Genomic DNA, 22807 nt, shown 5'->3' with positions numbered 1-22807 from the left:
CTCTTTAGACACTCTCTCAATGTTTAATTAACATTGCAACAACACAGAAACAACATTGAAATATTTTTGCATTATTGAAAAATTGACGCCCGCGAGCTCAGCTGTACATTTTTTAGTAGGCGACTTTTTCTCCTCATGCATGGAAGCGACGAGAACGTTCCAATCATCTTTTGGTTCTACGAACTGAGGAACGACTCGTCAGCTGCGGCCGGCGCTCAGAGCCAGGAATAACGTTTTCGCTGCTCCCACATCGCGACCAACCAATCAGCGCGCGTCGCTGTGGCTCCGCGAGAAGTCGTAAAGGGGCCCAGTCGCGCGCGAACTCCCACTCGTTTCCTGACGATCAATCCATACAGACCGCTACTCTCTCTCGGGCACGCACAAACTTCCTCACAACGTCTCCTCGACTCTCGCCAAGAAGCGACGCTCGTCGCTTAGGGCAAAAAGAGCACCTCCGCTTACCCTCGCTCAAGGGCGAATGCTACTCATTGGCCCAGTGCATACAGGGCGGCGCGTTTGCTCGTGCTACGCACAGTGAACGCGCGAGCGATAAAGGGGAAGATTTTACCTGAACTAAAGTACGTGTCTCGGGGATATTCGCATCGGAACGCGCGCGCTGCAACATCGAGCTAGATTGTCGATTTCTCTACCGACGCATAATCGAGTTTAGCTAAGGTGTTCTTTTTATCCATCAACGTACCCACATCCCTCGATTCCATCTCTGACGTCAGTGCCAGACCTGAGAACATCCGCGGTCATCAAAATGTTTAATTATAATGCGAAATAATTGAATGTGATTGCAAGTATAAGAAAAATCTATCTCTCCTTACGACGTAGCACACCGAATAAATGATGCCTGGACAGTTGTTTCAATTATAATGATTTTCGTTAGCAGTGTGATATTTCAGGTTTCTACAGTTTCTACGTTGTATTCCATATTCATTCGTATAATGTATAATTAATGTTATTTTTAATTGATGCTAAGTATAATTTCCTTTAAGTGCAGAGTTGGTCGACGAATAAATAAAGTCAATAAAGGATTCAAACGACACGCGTTCTATAAACAAATATGTATCTATATTCAAAAAATATAAGGAAAACAAAAGTGAGAGAGTCAACCCTTGTAAATAAAAAACTCAAACAAATAGATATTTCACTGACGACATTTTGTTGGTTTGGTTTCCAATCTCTTTAGATCTTTATTGACAAAATAAGATATACATAGATAAATTTTAAAGATAAAAATTACAATAAGATACAGTTATAAAATTAAAAAATTAAAAAATGTGTACCAATTTTTGTAAATTTTACATATTAAATTACAATATTACGAGGAAAAACTCTTCAAATCTAATATTGAATCTGTTACTAAATATTTATATTAGTTTACAATTAAATTTACAGTATTAAATAATAAATGGACAGAACTGGTATAGTAACTTTGATAAGCGCGCCATGATATGACAACAGATCCCGTATTAATTATATAAGAAAACCAAGTTAATACAATCACAATGTCATATATCTGTTGTATGACTCTAACAACCAATCAAAGCAGTTCAATCAATACGTGACATCAACATCTATATTATATCGCGCCTTTTTCAAGTTAATTCGTCTTATCGTCAGATCTCGATGTAAAGTACATCTAAAAACTATGACCGTCACCATGACGAACATTTCGCAATTTCTCATTTATCGTCTATAGTTATGTAGTTGTGTCTTGACGTTAAATTTATTCCTTTTTCTCTGATATTTTGTCCGTCGTAAATAAAATCTAATCCGTTCAGAATTATTTTTAATACATCACATCGTATCAAAATAAATATGGGACGTTTCACGTCAACCGGACCAGCAGTGCACCCAAAATTTGGGTTAACCTAACAAGACGTTTTAGGTCTCAAAATGATCGTCTGGTCAAGGGCTTTTGAAAAAGTTCTGGCCTTTTCAAAAATGCAATGTGGCGCATAAAATATGGCGCCTGAAACCCACGTTTTCATAGCACATTCAACAAAAACAATAGTAAAAATGTTCTAATTTGTGAAATATCCCACCAAAAAGCATGTACAACTCATGATAGGACATATTATTGACAATGCTGACGGAATTCCAAAATCAAAAATGACGGAATCAAAATGGTGGACATTATACCTCCATCAAACCCATTTTACCGTAACAAATGATTTTTGATCAGTTTAAAGCATCGATATGGGGGTTTTCAGGGTCACTGAATCTTATTTTAACCTCGACATTTCAAAATTCAATATGGCCAATATAAACTGGCGGATATTTGTCATAACCCACCCGCAGGCTCTCTCGAGAAAAGCCCCTGCTAACGCGCAACCCGCCGAACACGCCACGCACGCTGCAGCGCTTATCACCGCGGCGCTAGTACTGCGGCGCGCCGCTAGGCGGCTGCGCATTACCCACAAGTGAAGTAGCATCGCGGAGGGCACATAAGGAGGCCGGGTCCAGCGCTGTACCTCGCCCCTCTTCCAACAGCCTAATGCTGCAAGTACACGGCTCGTGTCCAATGACAACTTGTGCAAAGACTTCAGCAAATAAAACTGTTTTGTGGCAAAGGAATTTATTGCTTTCAAGTGATTTTTTTCATCCCTCTTTTTTACCTACACCCCCAACCCCTTCCCACGTTTAGCAACCCATAGAAAGGAATATTTTCTTCAAGGAATGCTTTCTTCATCGGCGACTTTTTCCCCAACAGTCTTTTTCAGGATAGTTGGTGAGCAAGTCTATCAGCGGCTTTATTCATAGGCGACTTTTTCTCCAACAGTCCTTTTTAGGATAGTTAATAGGTACATTAATAGATACATTGGCGACTTCTTCTTCAACATCCTTTTTAAGTCAGTTGTTGAGTAAGTCTTACTTTATCGGCAACTCCTTGTTCAACTGTACTAGCCGCAATTTTATTATTTCTAACATTTTTTTTTTTGTTTTGGTTCTGCTTTCTCATATCCTACAACAATGTCTTCTCCCGGGAAAAAATATCGTATCGATAGATGCGTTAATCCATTTGATATTAATACAGGACACAGCAAATCTCTTAGGAAGATCCCCAAAGAATTTCAAGATGTCTATCCTGATTATCCAACATCTTCACTGATTTGTGATACATGTAGAAAATCCTTTTACAAACTACATGATTTGTCATCTCCAAACGTCAGTATCAGTGTTGATTTTGAATCAGAGACTGACTCACCTTCGGTTTCAAACACGGATGCACCTATGCAAGATGATCTTACAGATATTTTAACTGGACTTAAAAACAAATTCCAATCCCTGCCGGAGAACGATCCATTACGTGTCAGTATTCTTACTATTTTGCCCGAACACTGGGCAATACGTGAAATTATGAACCAATTTGGTGTGTCTCACAGAATGGCTCGTAAAGCAAAACAGTTAAGAGAATCAGATGGAGTTTTGGCTTCTCCTGTTGCAAAACGTGGAAAAACATTACCTGCAGAAACTACTCAGAAAGTTGAAGATTTTTACGAAAATGATCTTAACAGCAGAATTATGCTAAATAAAAAAGATACCGTCAGTATTTATTTATATGGTGAAAAAATAAAAGTGCAGAAAAGATTATTACTTACTGATATTAAGAACCTTCATAATCAATTTAAAGAACAGTTTCCTGAACATCCGATTGGGCTTAACAAGATTGCGGAACTGAGACCAAAATGTTGTGTCTTTGCAGGATCCTCTGGTACACACAGTGTATGTGTATGTACGATACACAAAAATTTCAAGGCGATGATTGACGCAGTAAGTATAGAAAAAATCTCAAACAATATTCTGAAGAATTATAAAGATTGTTTGAATTTCATTATATGTGAGGATCCCAAACCAAGTTGTTATTTGAATGAATGCAAATTTTGTCCGGACATTCAAAAGTTTTCTAATTACGTTGAGAACATTATGGATGAGCACACTATTGATCAAGTCATCTTCAGCACGTGGCAATCAACCGATAGATACACTTTGATAAAACAATGCCTAACATCGCAAGAATTTATTGAAACTTTATGTTCTAGCATAGAAAAGTTGATACCTCATCACTTCATCGCTAAGGAACAATCAAAGTTTATTTCTGGGAAGAAAAATAATCTTTCAGATGAAGAGGTTCTTGCTCAATTGGATTTTGCTGAGAACTATGCTTTTACAGCCCAAGATGCTGCACAGGCATTTCATTTTAATAATGATCAAAGTACGATTTTTCCTGCTGTTGTTTATTATAAATCTGTAGGCAAGCTAAAGCATTTCAGTACAGTATCTATGTCCGACTGTACTACTCATGATGCCACTGCAGTATACATAATGCAGCAAAAGCTTATACCTGAAACTCGCAAGGTTTGTCCCACAGTAAAAAAGATAATATATGCTACTGATGGTGCTAAACAGCATTTTAAAAATCGTTATCAAATGAGTAGTTTAATGAGTTATAAGAGAGATTTTGGCGTTGATGCTGAATGGCACTGTTTTGCAACAGCACACGGAAAAGGTAGTTGCGATGGAGTTGGAGCGATAGTAAAGAGAGAAGCTACAAGAGCGAGCTTACTAGCTGCAAAAAATAAAGCAATTCTAGATGTTAAAGCTCTTTATTCATGGGCTAATGGGCGATCATTCAATATAAAATTTTTCTTATACACCAAAAAAGATCACGAAGAAACTCGTCAATTCCTAACAAAGAGATTTAAAAACTGTCCACCTGTCACAAACATACAAATGGGGCATGGATTTATCCCAGAAAATAATGAAACGTTGAAAGTCATGCATTACTCAAATGCCAATGAACCTAGGAACAGAGTAATTTATGATATCGGCGAAAGCCATTTATCACCAGTAAAAACTCCACGAACGAGGAGCCAGAATTGATAAGTGTGCACAAAATGTCATTAAAGATTGATTCATTTGGCTAAATTATATATTTTTTTCATCCACGCAGGCATATACATATACACAGAACAATAGAAAAATGTAAGTGCAAAAACTGCAGACAGATAATTCTAAATCTAATAGACCGGAAAAATATAAGATTCATGTGCACAAATACTGATTCCGATACTACATTTATAACCATTTACCTCACAAACCCCCATATCGATACTTTAAAGTGATCTAAAATCATTTGTTGCAGTAAAATTGGTTTAGTGGCGGTATAATGTCCGCCATTTTGGATCCACCATTTTAAATTTTGAAATGTCGAGGTTAAAATAAGATACAGTGACCCCGAAAACCCCCATATCGATACTTTAAACTGATCTAAAATCATTTGTTGCGGTAAAATTGGTTTGGTGGTGGTATAATGTCCGCCATTTTGATTCCGCCATTTTTGATTTTGGAATTCCGTCAGCATTGTCAATAATATGTCCTATCATGAGTTGTACATGATTTTTGGTGGGATATTTCACAAATTAGAACATTTTTACTATTGTTTTTGTTGAATGTGCTATGAAAACGTGGGTTTCAGGCTCCATATTTTATGCGCCACATTGCATTTTTGAAAAGGCCAGAACTTTTTCAAAAGCCCTTGACCAGACGATCATTTTGAGACCTCAAACATCTTGTTAGGTTAACCCAAATTTTGGGTGCACTGATGGTCCGGTTAACGTGAAACGTCCCATATATACTTTCAATAACTACATAATATTACTCAATGACAGTACTTTCTTCGAATTTAATTTAAAGTTAAATAATAAGTATTATGCTTTAATATTATAATGTAATTACTTCTTATTTAAAAATAAAATTAGATTTTATTAATAGTATATTATTTTATTACTGTTTTTGTTTCATAATTCTATTATTATAAGTTATAACGGTGTGCTGGGTGCAGTTGTTCAGTTTCCAGCTCCGCTATAATCAAGGTCCGTAGACCTCGTTACTCTCGAGGAAGAGAGTCGTCGGGATAGCACCTAGTGCTGAATAGGTTCCGGCCAGGCCAGTTACGCTGCGATCTCGTGCATATACGAGACGCAAGCCCGCGGAGGCGGCTGGGTCGGTGATGGAGCGAGATACAAGTGTACGCGTAGGAACACGCAAAATAACGACTACCGAGATTGTTGAGGGACAGTCACATCGTTTATTGATAAGCTATATACAGGGCTTGCATGCGAGCAAGCGAGGTCGCAGGTACGAGGGAGGATAAGGAGAGCCCTGGCGAGTGTAGCGTGAGAGAGAGAGAGAGCTGGCACTTACAGTTAGCCGGTATCGCCCTAATGTTCGCTGTCAGCAGTCGGAACCCCGTCGGTGCAGTTCTGGATGCGGTAGCGAGACGCAACGTCGTATACGCACGCACACTCACACACTTCGACTTTCACTCTCTTAGCAGCTATCTCCCGAAAGTACTGAGCGTCTCGCGAGGAGACAGTTCAAAGGTCGGATCATATCTGGCGGCACGCGTCTCAGTCGCGTGTCGCCGAATTTTCTCTCTCACTCCCCCTCTCTCCGCCTCTCTCGTGTCGTCCAGCAGCTCTCCCCGCCTTGCCAGCGCTGGTACCTGTAACAGTGTGGATTTAGTACAAGTCTTTCTTCTCGCGGCATGCTGAGCTTATGACGTGCTAATATCGCCCGTCATACACCCCCCCTCCAGACGCTGGGTAACCGCCAGGTGTACCAGCTCTCACTCTATAAAACTCGCCAGCATGCAATAAAAAGGTTAGTAAGGAACGGTAAATAAATCAACATTGAGAGACGGAAAAATTTTTGAAGAGGCTTATTTATTGAAGGAAACTGTATTTAGAGAGAATGAGAAGAAAAAAAAGAATAAATATATGAGGGAGTAGGAGAGAAAGAAAAAAAAATATATATATAGAAGAAAAGAGGGAAGAGGAAAAAAAAAATTTTGAAGGGCCTTAGGCCCTTATTATAGGGTGTTTCTTCCCGCCGCTTGACGAGCGAGGCGCAGCAAATTCCCGTGGTTCCGGGCGTTCGGGCATTCTCTGCCCCTCTCCACACCTAGCATGCCGCAGATGTAGCACTGCGGTGCTTTTTCTCCCTTCAACAGCGCTAGGTTGAGCCTAGCGAGTCGCAGTTCTTCCAGGAGCTTGGGGGGAGGGTGACCGAGATGTCGCCGGTCCTCGTAGGCTTGGTTGAGCTCCTCAACCAAGCAGGTTCCTTCCTCGATGCGCTGTTGAAGTGCTTCCTTGGCCTCCTCGGCTGTGCGGCGCTTTTTCCTCCCCTCGACGTATTCTTGGCGGTGGCGTTTGACGTCGCGCTCGTCCGCCACTAGCTTCGGGTAGTTACCCGCGAGCGCACGGCCGTCCTCCCCGAACTTCTCCAGGAAGTTGTCGAGGGCCAGGAAGGCTTCCTCCTTGACTTTGAGGACTTCCCTCTTCAGCGCCCTGGCTTGCTCCAGCTGCTTCTTGGTGGCCTCCCAGGCCTCCTCGGCTGTTCTCGTGGGCGCTGGTGCGTTGGAGCTGTGGTCGGTCGAGGGGGTCTTTGCCGTAGTGGAGGGCGTAGCGCTCGCCGACGTGGTGCTGTCAGGAGTCGGTGGTAGAGGCATATCCTCTATCTGAACCCAGCGGGTTCGGCCCCCCTCCACGACTCTGATCTAGCTGGGGTCTGACACCATCATCTGCAAGGTCAATAAGAGGGAGTTCTAGGAAGTTTATGAGGGTCTTTTGGACCGAGTACGACGGGGGGACAGGACAGGAGGAGTCTCTCGCTTGTTCACGGAACCTTTTGGGCGACCTCGCTTTTTCATGGGTACTACTAACGGGGTTACCTCCTCATTCTCGATACTAGGAGGTGGTTCGCTAGTTTTCTTTCCGCGCGTGACTCTAGTTATCGCACGGTTAACAACGATGCGCGTCTTCCGCGGTCTACCTCGCTTACGTGGCGCTTCCACGTTTACAGACGTATTAGTCGAAGCCGGGGCAGCATCGTGTGGATTCGCAGCCGTCGTTGCGGTGTTTGTTGGTTCTTCGTCGCTCGATGGGTCTTCGTCGTCCTCATATTTCTTCAAATCGACTACATGTATCTTTTCGAACTTGTCACCTTTGTCGTTCTCGAGGGCGTACACATCTTGTCCAATTTTGGCCGTAATTCTGAATGGGCCAGCAAACTTCGGCGCGAGCTTCGCATTTATGCCTAATAGAGCGGACGAAAGAATGCGATTACGCTTCCAGACTAGGTCACCGACCTGATACTCGGATTGTCTGCGTCTCGCGTTATAGTAAGTTGCTTGTTTTTCAGAAGCTCTCTGTGCGTATCTCGCTGTACGGACTTGCAGATCCAACAAACGTTGCATTCTATCTTCCCAGTCCTTGATGGCTTGTTCTTCTGCCTCTTCTTTCTTGAGAATCTCTTCTGCTCGGCGGCTATTGTGGGGTGGCTCTAAGTGCCGACCAAAATTTAGAAAGGCCGGACTAACACCTGTGGTCTCTTGGATAGCCGTGTTGTATGCAAACATTAGTTGGGGAATGTGTTTGTCCCAGGACCTGTGTTCACCTTCGATAAACGTCGTAATCATTGTCTTGAAAGTGCGATTGACACGTTCTACCGGGTTGGCTTGAGCGTGATACGGTGGGATAGTTCGATGTTGTATCCTCAGTTCTTTAAGAAATTGGGCTAAGACCTTGTTTCGAAATTCCGTCCCGTTGTCAGATAAAAATGCCTCGGGCACTCCGAAGCGTAGAATAACACGTTCATTTAAGTTTTTCCGGATTGTTTTTCCATCCGCCTTGCGAATTGAGATGACTTCGATCCACTTCGTGAAAACATCTAAGAAGATGAGGATGTATTGGTAACCTTGAGTCGACCGGGGGAACGGACCCATAATGTCAGCGGCGACAATTTCCCAGGGTCCAGGGACTCTTCTCTGACCCATTAACCCAGCGGGTAACGCTTGTTCTACCTTGCACTGCTGGCAGACCGTGCAAGTCCGAACGAAGTTACTTACATCTCTATACATTCCTTTCCAGTAGAAGTATCGTGCGATTCGCTCGTAAGTCTTGCGGCGGCCCAAGTGACCAGCTGTGGGCTCGCAGTGCGATTCCCGCATCGCTTCTACGGTCTTCTCTGGTGGCAAAACCATTTTCCATTCGTCCTGTTCGTCTAGGATATCGTCTAAGAGAGGATCAGGACGTAGGTCATACAGTCTGCCCTCCGAAATCTTCCAGTTTGGATGATCGGTTGGGTTTTCCCTTACCTTGGCACACATGTCAGTATACCATGGGTCGTTTTCCTCCTATACCGAGGGTGGCTAAGGGCGTATTCTCGTCTTCATCCTCGTACATTCGGGATAAGGCGTCTGGTACGCAATGTAATGAGCCCTTTCGATGGATAATCTCGAAATCATAGGCTTGCAATTCAAGAGCCCACCTAGCTAAGCGACCGTTGGGGTTACGCATATTACACAGCCACTTCAGACTACTGTGGTCGGTAATAACTTGGAAGTGATAACCCTCAACATAGGCTCTAAATTTGCGTATCGCCCACAATACAGCCAAACATTCGCGTTCAGTGACAGAGTAATTTCTCTCGGCTTTTGACAGGGTGCGGCTCGCAAAGCTTAACACGCGTTCTTCGCCATCATGGACTTGAGTCAACACTGCATCCAGGCCGGTGTCACTGGCATCCGTCTGAATAGTGAAAGTTTCGTCGAATGATGGACTATGTAGGATTGGAGCCGAAGCTATCAGCGTTTTAATTTGTAGGAACGCTTCTTGCTGCGATTCGCCCCAGTTATATCTCACGTCTTTCCTGGTTAACTGAGTGAGAGGATCGGCGAGTGTCGCAAAATTGTCCAGGAATTTCCTGTACCAAGAGACCATCCCTAGGAACCTGCGGAGTTGTTGTAGATTCTTGGGGGCCGGGTAGTCTAAAATTGGAGCAACCTTATCCGGATCGGGACGGAAGCCGTCTCGATTTACCATCACCCCAAGGTACTTAACCTCGCTGCGACAGAATTTGCTTTTCTCCCAATTAATCGTGAGTCCAGCATCGCTGATCCGCTTGAGTACGACTTCTAACCAATGTAAATGGTCTTCGAACGTGTCGGTAGTGATAATAATATCATCCAGGTACGAAAAAGCATGAGGTTCCAACTCAGGCCCGATAATCTTATCGCTAAGCTGTTGGAACGTCGCAGGGCCACCAACCACGCCATAAGGAAGCCGGGTGAACTCAAAAAGTCCGAGTCCGGGCACCGTAAATGCCGTGAGGTGCATGTCTTCCTCCTTCATGGGGATCTGGTGGTAGGCATTACTCAAGTCGATCGTCGAGATGTAACGAGCATTCTGCAGTTTGCTAAGGATGGAGTCCATGAATGGAAGCGGATACGCACTGGCCTTGGAAACGGCGTTGAGTTTACGGTAGTCTATGCAAAATCGGTAGGATCCATTGGCTTTTCGCACCATGACTACGGGGCTCGACCATTCACTGTTCGACCGTCGAATTATTCCTGCTTCTAGCATTTCCAACACTTGCTTATGCATCTCCTCCTCAATCTTCTTCGACACGGGGTAGTACCTCTGCTTGATAGGTCGAGCGGAACCCACATCAATGGCGTGCGTGATCAATGAAGTGCAGCCAAGTGGTTGTTCGTTCTCTGGTAGCCACCTATCCAGCAGTTCGTTTAAATGGTTACGCTGCCGCGGCGTAACATCAACTAGGCCAACGGCCGCCAGGGCATTACTCTCGCCGTCAGTGAGACTAGATAACTCCAGAGGGATAGTCTCCGACGTGCCCTCAATCTCTAGGACATTCTGACGAGGTCTAAGCGTGGCGCCAAATGCACGGATGAAATCCGTCCCTAAAATGCAGGAGGAATCAAGTTCGCTCATGATCATGACTTTCAGTACTTTTCGACGACCCTGTACGTCAAAGGGTAGGTCGACGTGACCATAAATCGGCACTAACTGGCCGTTAGCGAGCTTCGCTCCTGGTCCTTTATAGGGCGTAATAGTTTGTCCACAGGCCGAGGCAATCTGAATGCCGACCGGGCCAATGGCGGTGCGTGCAGCTCCAGAGTCGAACAAAGAGCGGACTCTGAACCCTGCAATTCCAACCTGCATCCACCAGCGACGGTGATCCTCTGGACTTGGATCTTCGGCCTTCAACGGCATGAGTGCGTCCTCGCTCTTTAAATCGAGCGATTCGCTAGAGGCCGTTGTTGCCTCGGGAGAAGTGTTGGCCTGACTCACTTCTTCCCTTGGTCTTTTCCCGACTTCTGGGAGCATTCTGGGCACGAACTTTTTACGTGTTGTGGCCAACTGCAACCATAACATTTAACGTGGGGCTTATATGGCCCAGAGCCTTCTGGTCTTTATTGTGGTCACTATCCGGTTTGCGTACCGTTCGTTTCGTTTTCTCCTCTACTACCTCTTCAACTGTCACGGTAGAGACACTTTCCAGCTTCGACTTCTTGCCGTTCTTCGGGTTATTTCTACCCGCTGTGATGGCTTTCGGCTGTAGTTGCGCTGGTTGCTGCTGAAAAGCAGCAATGCCCGCAAGGCCTAATTGGGCTAGGGCCTCCTTTACTGCCGTCGCGACTAGCGTGCTCTGGAGCGGGCTCGCTGGTTGGACGGGTTCTGTTACAGCGTTCATGCTAGGAGTTTTCGCAGTGGTGGCTGTTGATGTAGCCGGCTTTTCTTTATAGGCGACATGCGGTAGCAGGCTACGTTCCGGTGGAGGTGGCGGCTTGTAGTTGTCTCGATCGTGAACCAACTTCTCGGCGTCCCTCGCTAACGTAACTAGGGCGTCTAAGTCTGTGACGTCTTTACGTGGTACAATCATCTTGATTTCTGGCAACATATTGTCATAAATCATCTTCAATTGTACGTCTACCGGTGGAGGTTCATCTAACCTGCTGAGGATCGTCAGTACTGCGAAGATGTGTTCCCTCACTGACTCCTTTTTCCCTTGGGTACGCGCTTGGGCTTCGGCTAACAGCTGCATTTGGATGTCCTGATCGACTCCGTAACTTCGCCTTGCAGCTTTGCAGAAATCTGTCCATGTACACCAAGTGTGTCGCAGTAGTCTACACCAGATTAGTGCTGGCCCCGTTAATACGTGCAACATAGCATTCAGTGAATCGGTGTCGTCTAGATGAGATGACATTCTGCATTCGTTGACTCTCTGTAGGAACTCTTCGAAGCAAGTGTCTTGGCTGCCATCAAACTTTATTTTCCATTCTCGGGCGATTTTTCCGATGTCTTTACGTGACTGTGATGTCCACGTAGGAGTGGGTGTGTGGTTGAACGGATTCGTTTGTGTGGCGTCAAATGGCCAAAAAGGATTCGTGCTATTAGCGTATGGTGTTTCCCCAGGCTTGAGGAATGGATTGTTATTACCAATCGGTGATCCGCCCCTCCCCTTAGACTCTTGATAGTCTGGAGTGTTACTCTGCCTTCTGAATGGATTTTGCCTGGTCTGATAGTTCTGTGTACCGTCTAAATTAATTATCCACGTGTTTTCGCTTGCGTATCGCGTACTATGCGCGTCAGGTTCAGGGTGTCGAATATCTAGCGTCTCTTGAAATCGAACTTTCCTACTATCAGCTGGCGTCGTCGGAGTGTACGAATTACTGGATTCCGCCATGTCTAAAATAACTTGTTCCAGCTGTTCTAGTTGTTGTCGTAAAGCTTCCTTCTCTTTGACGTCTGCGATGCGCATTCTAATCAGTTGTTCGTTTTGTTGCCTGAGGTACTCTTCGTTTCTCTGGGCATTGTTTGAGTACGTTACTTGCGTATTCGTTTGCCTTGTTCCTTGTGCTTGCGTTGTTATTGTGCTGGTACTTGTCGTTGCCGCTGTGCTGTTGCTAGTCGGCAACACACTTGTACCCGTTTGCGTTATGCTTGACATTTGTGGATTATTAATCTGAGGTTCGAACTCATCTATGAATGTCGAATTTGTGTCGAACACGTTTACTCTGCTTCCTCTGCGCTGTGCTATTATGCTATTCTTCAGCGACGTAGGTAACGTTTTATCTGTCTGTATTAATCTGTGGAGATCTGTGTCTCTTCTTGAACTAACTATAAATATTGGATCACTTGATTCTTGAAAATCTTCTGCAGTGTAGTCTCCGCGAAGTCGTCTAGCTAACCTACTTACATTTTCTAGCCTTGAATTACTCCGAATAAGATCTAGTTCGATTAATCTATTTTGTAATTCCAATGGCGACAGGGAAAGTGCCCAGTTTTCTATTTGTAAATCTAGTTCTTCTTGAAAAAGCGCCATCCTCTGAAAAATTCTTTTTGGTTTGCTATAACGAAAGGGTAAAGAGAGAAGAAAAAATAATTCACGCGGTTCTGACTCACTGTATTTCCAACAAACAAGAGAAACAAGTGAGCGCTCGTCAGATGAGTAAGCTATGTTCTCCTTAAATTTTATAAGCGTTTGTAAAAAAAAATAATCAAGTCGAATTTATTTCCGCGTGTCGCTCTTAAACAACACCTCTGCCTCCAATATTTAATTAGTATTGTGAGGGTCCGATTAATAAAGAAAAGTTTGATTTCACCAGGAGGTAACAAATTAACAATACGGGAAAAAGTAATTCAAACAGATGTAATCACTTAGTAAATAAATAAAATAATGTTTGAATTACTCGCGTTAGCTACGAGCAGCTGTATTTTTAAGAGTGTACTTTAAGCTTCGGAGACTATTGACAGTCTTACTCACTGTGCGTTATATAACGGTGCGTTAGAATTTAAATTCGTCAAGCAGGTAATATGTTTATATCTAGGGCCGTATACGTGTAAGACGCTTAGGAATACTCAGTGAGTATTCCTAAGCGTCTTACACGTATAGCGTGAGTACACCTCTATAGCGTGAGCGCGTGCCGTATAAAACCACCTATGTTACTGTAAGCGTTGTACTGTACGTCTGTATGCCTATATGTATCGTACGCAGCTATCCTATAGATCAGACTGTATGTACGCAACTATATACCTATGTGCATGTACAGTGCGCTGCTATACTATACTGACTACACTGCGCGCGGTAAATATTCGCTTCGACTTATGTGTCGTACTTATAGTAGTAACTGTATGGGAAAAAAAAAATATAAGGAGAAGAACAAAAATAATTGTTTGTGAATTCGTATTTTCGGTTACTAACTACGACTAAACAAATTTTCTACGATACATTTGAAGTCGTATCAAAAAAAAATTTAGATAACACGAAAAGGAAAAAAAAATTTTGAGGATGAGAAAAAAAAACTCAATACGAATTCACGTACACAGAGATACGAACCGCCCACAACAACTGTTAAAGCGAATCGCAAAAACTCTTTCCGAAACTTATACGCTAAATGTAATAAGTCGTAATATAATATTTCGGCCGCGTCGACTTCGTCGAACGTCTACAACGCCGGAGACCGGTGTTGTTTATCTCGTGCGGCGAGCTCGCTCGACCGCGATCTCAACAAAGTCGCGCGTCGCTATGCTTAGCGTGTAACTTGCGTTCTCGCTCTAATATAGGCTTTTGTTCGCTGTATAGATTTTATTTCGGTGCGACTATTATTTTTCTTGCGATGCCGAAATTTGAAATCTTCTAAACAAATATTGTTAAATCCCAGACGTTGGGCGCCAATATAACGGTGTGCTGGGTGCAGTTGTTCAGTTTCCAGCTCCGCTATAATCAAGGTCCGTAGACCTCGTTACTCTCGAGGAAGAGAGTCGTCGCGATAGCACCTAGTGCTGAATAGGTTCCGGCCAGGCCAGTTACGTTGCGATCTCGTGCATATACGAGACGCAAGCCCGCGGAGGCGGCTGGGTCGGTGATGGAGCGAGATACAAGTGTACGCGTAGGAACACGCAAAATAACGACTACCGAGATTGTTGAGGGACAGTCACATCGTTTATTGATAAGCTATATACAGGGCTTGCATGCGAGCAAGCGAGGTCGCAGGTACGAGGGAGGATAAGGAGAGCCCTGGCGAGTGTAGCGTGAGAGAGAGAGAGAGAGAGCTGGCACTTACAGTTAGCCGGTATCGCCCTAATGTTCGCTGTCAGCAGTCGGAACCCCGTCGGTGCAGTTCTGGATGCGGTAGCGAGACGCAACGTCGTATACGCACGCACACTCACACACTTCGACTTTCACTCTCTTAGCAGCTATCTCCCGAAAGTACTGAGCGTCTCGCGAGGAGTCAGTTCAAAGGTCGGATCGTATCTGGCGGCACGCGTCTCAGTCGCGTGTCGCCGAATTTTCTCTCTCTCTCCCCCTCTCTCCGCCTCTCTCGTGTCGTCCAGCGGCTCTCCCCGCCTTGCCAGCGCTGGTACCTGTAACAGTGTGGATTTAGTACAAGTCTTTCTTCCTGCGGCATGCTGAGCTTATGACGTGCTAATATCGCCCGTCATAAAGTTTGTGGATTATATATATTTAAAATTTTAATCAATGTTTAAATATGACGAGCGAGCATCAGCGAGTGAGTTTTTAGCTAGTAGAACATTACGATACGAGTGCGCGAAGTAGGTGATTTTCGCACAAGCGCATGTTGTCGCCTTAGCGTTGCGAGGGTGAAATTCACGTTGTTCACGAAATTCAGAGTTTCGCACACGCTGTGCGTGAAATTCAGAATTTAACATACTGAGTGTTAAAAATTCTTTTTTAAAATTGTCGAATATAAAAATGTAAACTTGCTTATATGTCGTGTATGGTTGAAAGTGACAAAGTTTTAATACCCTGGTAGAAATATTGAGGAGTTGTTGCTGATTAATACCCGAATGTGAGAAATTACGCGAATTTATTTGAACCGTTTTCGCCAGTTACCCCGTGATCTGGTGACGTTAACCCGTGGAAAACTCGGTCACAACCAGCCAAGCAATATGAATTTAAAATTTTAGGTTATGATTTAGTGCAAGAGAATATATCATTTAATATAAAATAGAAATTATTTATTAATAAAGGCATTAAACATTTAACTAAACATTAATTTGAAAATATTTATTAATCAAGGTTTACATTTTTATTCAATCATTTTTAATTAAGTAACATCAAAATTTTATATGTTACCCCTGGTAGCTGATGTCCACGTCCAGTATTACTATTTCATTTGTGTTGTATTAACGCTAGATATCTGAATTTTTGTACAGATATTTGTTAGACTATTTATAAGTTAGTCACCGTATCAGTTTTTACTTAAATGTCGTAGTTGGAATTGTCAGCTCGAGGGCTATGAGAAATTTTTGGATTTGGCGGGTGACATTTCTTGTTAGGCTTGTTCCAGAGGATCTAATAACTCTAACCACTTGTATTTCTGATTTCTAGTGTATTTTTACATGCAGAAAGTTACAATAACTTGGTCTCATTTCCCAATGCGATAATGAGAATTTTGACTTTTAAAAGTTACAAGTGGTTTTGAACACGATGACTGATTTTCAAAATTTGTTGCTGCTCTCATTCAGAAACCAATATACGTAAAGAGCTGATATTTTGCATGCATATTTCACTTAAAATAATAAAACAATATTTAAAGTTGAATTTTTCTCAATTGATACACTTTTAATTTCCATCCGAACACCCATGTAAATATTAGGGTTTATCGCTGATATCCTACTAAAATATACATTTTTATTTGTGCCTCCAGAGATTAAGTACATGCCGTTGAACATCAATAACTAATGTTCGTTGAATTTTAATGGTTGAGAAAACAGTGTCACAATGCACTTCGTTTTGCATGTTGGAAAGTGATTTTATATTACTTTAAACATATAAATTTTTTAAATCTTTGCTGCAGCTGTATGCCCCATTCCCAAGGAAGGGATTTTTTTACATTTTTCCTAGATATGTATATTTAAAATATAATATTATTATGATTGAAAAAATGAAAATAAAAATATCAATATATAATTATCAAAAGCGTACACACACGCATCAATCTAATGTGTTTTCAAGTGCGCTCTTTTAAAAATTCCTCTTTAAAAAAGTAAAAAAGTCAACGCACTTTTCTGATTTTTTATACTTATTAAAATTTTGAAATTGATATTTCAGTCGACTAGTAACATTTTAGCGCTTTATAGACTGTTACGAACAGAGAGGAGACAGAGTCGAAAGGCGAAAAAAGTGGACGACGGGACTCAAACTCGCGGACCCGAGAGCCAGAGGCCTGTGCTCTAACAACTGAGCTAACGTCTACGATGCATACGGACGCTATGCATCGTAGTACGGCTCGGCGGACTCTCATCGCTGACTCGTCTCGCTGCTCGCATTGCAGACGTGTGCAGACAAATCTTGTCGGATATTTCTTGATCTAAAAATTTGTCTATTCCATCTATTAAGTCTTATTAATGAGCTTATTATATATTTAATATTAGTTGCAGTTAACCAATCGTTAAATTGGTTAATTTTCTAATTAATTTGTATCAGTTAAAAAAAAGTTGTTTGCTTGATATTTTCGAAAAATGTATCTATCTGAAAATTTAGCGTATTGCTTTTTTACTCCCACCAATCATGCATATTAATAAACAAGCTAGTGATCATTATAGTTTTTGTGTGTATAGGTATGGGTAATATTTTGTCAGCAGGTGTATTTTTTTTCAATTTTCTCTTTGTTCGGCCGATATAGGTAACATCACAACTATTACAACTTATTTAATAATAGTGCATTACGATACTAGTAGCATAAGTCGTACTTTACGGCACGGCCCGAGCGCAGCGAGTGCGCTTAACGCCGTGCTATGAAGAATGACTTATGACACGTGTATCGTACAATATTTTATAGCATTTGCCTGGCATAAGTCCGTTATCACGCCTATCCATGGCATTAGCAGTCCATTATGTCACCGTGAAGTAGCGCCCGAGCGTAGCGAGGGTAATAAGCACGGTGAAATAATGGACTACTTATGCCACGCAGTGCTATAAACTACACAGAGAAAACGAACTTGAGTTTATTGCATGAAACACACTCAGACATAATACCTCAACTTAAACGCATGCTTTTTTTGAACGAAATAGACAGGTTTAAGGCAAGTGAGATATATAAGAAAACGTCTGAGCGCTCATTATATAAAAATTGCAAGCGATCCACCGGGAAATCCCATGAACCTCGTGCAAAATATACACGAGACAATGACGACCACGCATGAAGCTCATAGAATTTTCCGATGGGTCGTTTGCGATTTTGTATACACTGCGTCCATGCTTCTATTGCTAGTTTGTTCTCTCCGTGTATATTCGTTTCATCCCATTTTTCAAACGTGTCTTTTTCTAATTTTACAATGTTAGTCAACAAAGCAATACATTTTATATTAAACTTTTCACAGGCTGATCTACAGGTAAAAGAATTTTTATGAAAAGAAATCGAGATAGTACCATTGCAATCGATTTTTTTTTTATTTTTTGTGTGCGTACTTCTAAAATTAAGATATCTTCTACGGCGTAAAATACAATCATCAATAAAAATTATAGGATAACTATTTTTAATTAATAACTTTTTTATAATAATTAATTTTTTTTCCTGAAAGGATTCATGTGAAAGTAATAAGGCTCTGTCAACTAAATTATAAATAATATTGTGTTTTAATTGCACTGTGTAGTTTAATTTAAAATTTAATATTCTACTTGTATTGGTGGGTTTTTGAAACCAATTTGTAATGATTTTATTATTATTAATTGATAATGTAACATCTAAGAAAGAAATTTCATTATTAACCTGCTTTTCATGTGTAAATTGTAAATGTTTGTTATAACTATTGAATTTTTCTAGAACTATACTTCAATGTTCTTCCTTTATACACATCACAGTATCATCAACATATCTATAGTGAAATGGAGGAACACAATTGAAATTATCACATAAATCCTTTAACACAGCCGTCTCTAAGTTTTCTATCACAATATCAGCATAGGAGAGACCATTGGAGTATCAAATTTTTGTTAATAAATGACATTATCAAAAAGAAATTATGTATTTTCAGACAAGAATTAAACCGTTTCAACAATAACTGGAAACGGAATTTTAAAATAATGTAATAATATCGTGAATATTATTACAGTAGACATGATTGGTCTGAGAGGGGCATTGGATTTATGAATTTTCGGAAGACCATATCGTCGGTCCCTACGAAAACTAGCACATTTTAAATCCCACTGGAAAATTAGTACTTTTTATTTTTCGCCGCGAAGACTAGTACGTTTCACGTCTTTGCCGCGAAGACTAGCACTGTTCACGAAAACACTTGCAGTTTCGGGGCTCTATGCTTAAAAAATTGATGATATTTATGAACGCTAAAGTGGTACATAGTAACACTAACATGCAAGGAGACGGCTAGTACAAAAATTATTAAATTATCATATGTTCTTCTCATACTACAAAGAGCATTAGTTTGAGCCGTGAAATGTACTACTCTTCGCGGAAAATAACAGAATGTACTAATCTTCGGTGCGAGATCTGAAATGTACTACTCTTCGTAGTGACCGACGACATGGTCTTCGTAAAACAGTGTACGTCTGAGTTAAACTGGCATTAGAAAGTTTAAATTCTGAATAATCATCATCAAATTCTAATACTCCTTCGCCTTTGGATTGCTGGCTACGAGGATTAAAGCCCCCTCCTTACAGTAGGAGGCGTCGAATTTGGGCCATGTATTTGGTGGCTAGAAGTCGAACTCTTTCCTGGCCGCACCCAGAAACTCTTGGAACAACTCCGGGGTGATCAGAGTATCGGAGTAGTCCTCCAGCACCAACACGATAGTAAGCGGGTTCGCTCTTTTGACGTCCGTGAAAACGCCCCCTTTAGCTTGACCCTTATTTGCTTAGGCCCACCGTTAGAGTTTGCTTCCTTGAACGGTCCTATCACTTTCATGTTGTTACGGGAAACAGAGGGCGTCCCTCTGCGCAGTCGCTCTTTCTCTGCTTTTTAGCAGGTGCCAGGGCAGGTAGGGTCACAACCCCTTTCGGCCGCAGTGTCCGAAGGTGCGTCCACCACCCCTACCTGGGTCTGCAAAGGCGATATCAACGGTCTCTAGGGCAGTATTACCTTTGCAGGATCGCCGACCACCTGAGAACCTGTTGGTTTCTCTTTCTCCTTACTACCATCTTCATTTGTATTTGTATTTAAGTCAGAATTCATTTCGATCTCACGAGTAGCTAAGGAAATAAACGGTCTGCCGTCACAGAGCCCCGCATGCGACGGTAAGGCTAGATAGTCGGAGATTTCGCCTGGTTTCTCTGAGACATCGTTTGTGACCAACTATGCGTTACCCCAGCGGTTAACTAGTCCCCTCAGCACGATAGCTCACACTTCGAGATTCGGGGTTGGATAAAATACCCATTGCGCCTCCTCCCGAACGCAATGGGGGCTGCCCTTAACCTCCGCCCAGTCCACAGGTCGCCCTCAGAGAACCCCGAGGTCCGATCCCGGTCATGGGAGAGGCCTGACAGCAGTGCCCTTTTTACGGGGATCCTGCTGGGAGGCTACTCTTGAGCCCGAGAGGCGGAAGCCCACATTAGCCTAATTTCGCCGCCACGCCAGGACGCACCTCAGTTACGCGCCGGGGAGAAGGTTGGCGATTTGGTGTTGGTCCCCCTCACTTCACCGACCTGAGTTTGGGGCGTTTCGCTCGCGACACCGGAGTCAAGATGACCGCGACGACTCCCTGGACGTGCCCCCATACCAGGTCCTAGAAAGCGGGCACTCCACAAGTTGGCAACTCCCGGTGGAGGAAGCCGGTTAGATAAATTGAAAACAATTTAAGTCGATGAAATTTTAATTGGTTTAAATCGTATTTAATCTAGTAATTTCATCAGGTTATATGTGTGTATGTGTGATTGAGTCTGTGACTAAATGTGTTTCATCTAAGCTTAGAAGATAGACGAGTACTTAATGTGAATAGCAAAGCCTTTCGATTACAGCAATTTTTATCTTTTCTGTAAAAATTGTAAAGGAATATCCTCGCGACATGCAAAAGTAAATGAATACGCCACATGGTGTCTAAAATCTACACATTTGTGTCACATTATTGCTTCCTCATAAGAGGAAGCTTTGTAATAGAAAAATTTTCAGTTTCGCTAAAACTTCGTAGAAACGCATTTAGAGGTGTTTATAGTACGAATCATGCGTTTTTAGAAACCGTCCGTGCGAATGGCTGTGTGTGTGTGGGTACGTATACTGTTATAATTCTAAAACCACGCGACCAATCGTAATAAAATTTGGCATGCATATATCTTTTCTGATTCTGAATTCGGGAAAATTTTTTTTAATATTCGGACCAGTTTATGGCCATTTTTTGATTTTTATAAAATTATTTTAGCTTTTTTTCAATGATACGATTTATACAATATATTCAACAATAGTGTATTTAAAAGCGCATAAAATTGCCTATTTCTTTCTGCAAGATTTTTTAGAGTGACTTCCGTTTAATTTATATGATAAAAAAGGTGATTTTTCAAAAAAATATCATATCAGTACTCTCTCTCTCTTTCTCACGTACACGCGCTAGTCCCGAAGACGTAGCCTGTGATGTCATGCAGTGCGCGCTCTTGACTCTATCTCTCCCTTGCACACGTACGCACGCTCGACCCGGCTATTGCAGCACGACAGGCGAGATCTCTTTCTCTCTCTCTCTCTGTCTCTCTCTCTCTCTCTCTCTCTCTCTCTCTCTCTCTCTCTCTCTCTCTCTCTCTCTCTCTCTCTCTCTCTGAGGCGCGCAGGCTGTGCCTCGAGCTTGTGGCAAGCCTGACCCGCTGCAACCTTGCAGCTAGTGTTTCTCTCTCCCTCTCTCTCCTCTCTCTCTTTCTCTCTTCTGGCGCTGCCTTTACGTGAGTACTGCTGCACTGCTTGTTGTCTCCTGCTTTCTTGATCTATTACTGCCGCACACTACCTCTGGGCGTCTTTCTTTGTAGACTGTTGCACGCCACTAATTGCAACCTTTAAGCCAATTAATAAATTGCTGGAGGCTGCATACTACTTTTGCCTGTTTTTTCCAAGAACATCTGCTGTCATTTTCTAACCTACATATATCCCGCACGGCTTGGCTCTTTTCCTGCACGGCTTTCTCTCAACGTTTTGACCACCCGTTGCCATCTAGTGAGCAGACTAAACACCACCACAGCGCCACACAGATTAAGGTCAGTAAACGCTCTCTCATTTCTCACTATTGCTCAACCTCGCGACCAAAACAACAACTACTAGCCTCTTGCTCGACCGGTAACTTACCATCTACTCATTTCATTCTACCTTATCAACTGCCAGTAAGCTGCCAGCAATTTTCAGTATATATTGAGCAAATTCTGTGAGAATTATTGAGATGAGCGTGACGACTACGGGAAATGATGAGGCGGGGTATGAGACTTGCGGGAAATGTGAGGTCATTATCAAGAGCAAGGTTCTAAAGAAATGTGATATTTGTGACACACATTTCCATTCCAAGTGTGTCACTTTCACATCCACGAAGATCAGGGGTAAGGCAGTCTTGTCTTGTGATAGTGTCAGCTGTCTGGTGGAGCAGGCAAGGGAACAGGCCAAGAAAAGGCTCAACTCCTTGCAGTTCAACCTATCAACATCAGCAGTAAGCCATACAGTTCTGCGCCGGACCTGGCTTGATGATAAAATAACCTCTATTTGCGCACTGACTAACTATACCGTATAAAGACAAGAAAGAAACAAAAACGTTGGTGGAGTGGCTCTCTAAATTCCTAACACGCTTACTGCTACACTAATATCGTCGTCTGACAACATCTGGACGGGCAGGCCAGGTTACCTGGAGTATCTCTTCTTCGAGATCACTGCGGAGGGAGTCCCACCTATTTTGTGTCTGTGTATCGTCCACCACATGCACATTTCATCCACGGCAACAACTTCATTGACCAGCTCAACACGCACATGCACAACTACTCTACGAAAGTT

At 42.5% G+C, this 22807-nt stretch overlaps 2 protein-coding genes across 5 annotated transcripts in view; both read left to right on the top strand.

Annotated features, from left to right (window-relative positions):
* The window catches only part of LOC103317573 (gonadotropin-releasing hormone receptor), a 449011-nt gene that overhangs the window by 52409 nt on the left and 373795 nt on the right, over nucleotides 1-22807 (top strand). The gene's annotated exons all lie outside the window — the stretch shown is intronic.
* Nucleotides 1-22807, top strand: part of LOC100115280 (very-long-chain (3R)-3-hydroxyacyl-CoA dehydratase) — an 86058-nt gene that overhangs the window by 52952 nt on the left and 10299 nt on the right. The window lies entirely within an intron of this gene.

Source organism: Nasonia vitripennis (genome assembly GCF_009193385.2).
Source record: "Nasonia vitripennis strain AsymCx chromosome 3 unlocalized genomic scaffold, Nvit_psr_1.1 chr3_random0009, whole genome shotgun sequence".
NCBI classification, from domain to species: Eukaryota; Metazoa; Arthropoda; class Insecta; order Hymenoptera; family Pteromalidae; genus Nasonia; species Nasonia vitripennis.
Note: the sequence above shows the minus strand (reverse complement) of the source record. Positions and strands in the feature narration are given on the sequence as shown.